Raw genomic sequence first — 1,840 nt, 5'->3', positions numbered from 1 at the left:
CACCGTACTCCCTACCTGTTCAGGGCTGGGGCACGAGGCTGGAGGATCCTGGAATTACCACTTAACCCAAGCTGTGGGTCTTGCCCAGGCTGGGGGATTCCCAGGTGAGCTGTGGGCTGGTGATATCCTACCAGAGCACAGAGAATGACTTCCACCATGAGGAAAAATCACATCCAGAGCACAGAGAAGGACTTCCACCATGAGGAAAAATCACATCATCCACGCTCAGAACCCAAACATACCTGCTTCAGGTAGATTAAGTGGGAAGGAGAAATGCTTTGGCCGAAGCTAGGGCTGAATCAGAACACAGTTCCCTGAATAAATACATCCCTTTGTTGGAACTGTTCCCAGCTAAATGAATCTAACTGGGGACTCTACTGTCCCTAGAGCACAGACTGGCAGAAGTCACAAAGGAAGAGCTTCTTCACAAGAAAACTGTACACACAGTGCAAGCACAGGGAAGCCCCGTGAGGTGGTTTGCTGGGACCTCTGCAGGTGTTGAGCAGGGATCATTTCTGCTGTGGTGTCTAGGAACTGAACACACAGAAGGAATCAATAGCTCCCATCCTCTAGTCTTAAGGTTAGTGGTGTTCAGAGAGCACACATTCTGGGGTTAACAGGCCCATTTTCTTCAGCCAGGACCCACACTGTGGCACACCCTCAGGTCACAGTTCGGGTTCATCACAGTGGTGAGTGTATGGGTGGGTTCCACCCACCTGTGAATCTGTCTGAAGGATAAAGACAGCAGACATTCTTCACAACACATATGCATTTCATGAGCTAACATTACTACCCTTGCTGTCCTTGTGTCCAAACAAGAACAATTTAAAAGGGTACATGCTCCCCAATTTATGGTTCTCCTAATTAACACATTGTCTGCTTGGTAAGTAAAACTTGTTTATGCTTTATGATTAGATATATTTATACCCAACACTGTAAGTGGTACAAAAAAATCAAGTATTCCAATGACAGCTTATGCTGGAGAGGATGTGGAGAAAGGGGAACACTCCTCCATTGCTGGTGGGTGTGAAAACTTGTACAGCCGCTGTAAAAATTAATATGGCAATTTCTCAGAAAATTAGGGACTAACCTACCTCAAGATGCTGCAATACCACTGTTGGGCACGTACCCAGAGGAGGCACATTCATACCACAAGGACATGTACTCAATTATGTTCATAGCAACATTACTTGTAATAGCCAGATCTTGGAAACAGCCTAGATGCCCCTCAACTAAAGAATGGATGAAGAAAATGTGGTACATTTACACTCAGCAATAAGAAACAACGATATCCTAAAATCCTCAGGCAAATTGGCAGAACAACAACAAAAAAACATCCTAAGTGATGCAACCCAAATATACTATGTACTCACTCATAAGTGGATACCAGACATAAAGCAAAAGATACCCAGCCTACAATCCATAACCCCATTAAAGCTTGAATCCTCTTCTAGAAACAGATGGAAGCAGATGTAGAAATCCACAACTAACCAATGGGCCAAGCTCCTGGAGTACAATTGAAGTGAAGAAGTAGCAAAAAATATGAACATAGGAGTCAAGACCATGATGAGGAAACCCACAGAATCAGCTGATCTGAGCTAGTGAGAGATCATGGACTCAGGTCTGACAAATGTGGAATCTGCATAAGACTGAACTAGACTCCTTAATATAGGTGACAATGGTGTGACTGGGACAATATATGAGGCCACTTGGCAGTGGGTCCAAGACCTAACACCAATGCACAAACTGACTAGTGGAGCCCATTCTATATGGAGAGATACCTTGCCCAGACTAGACACAGGAGTGTGGGTCCTGCCTCAACTAGACGATGGGACAGACT

Source organism: Phodopus roborovskii, unplaced genomic scaffold, assembly GCF_943737965.1.
Source record: "Phodopus roborovskii unplaced genomic scaffold, PHOROB, whole genome shotgun sequence".
Classification (NCBI taxonomy): domain Eukaryota; kingdom Metazoa; phylum Chordata; class Mammalia; order Rodentia; family Cricetidae; genus Phodopus; species Phodopus roborovskii.
This window is presented reverse-complemented; position numbering follows the sequence as displayed.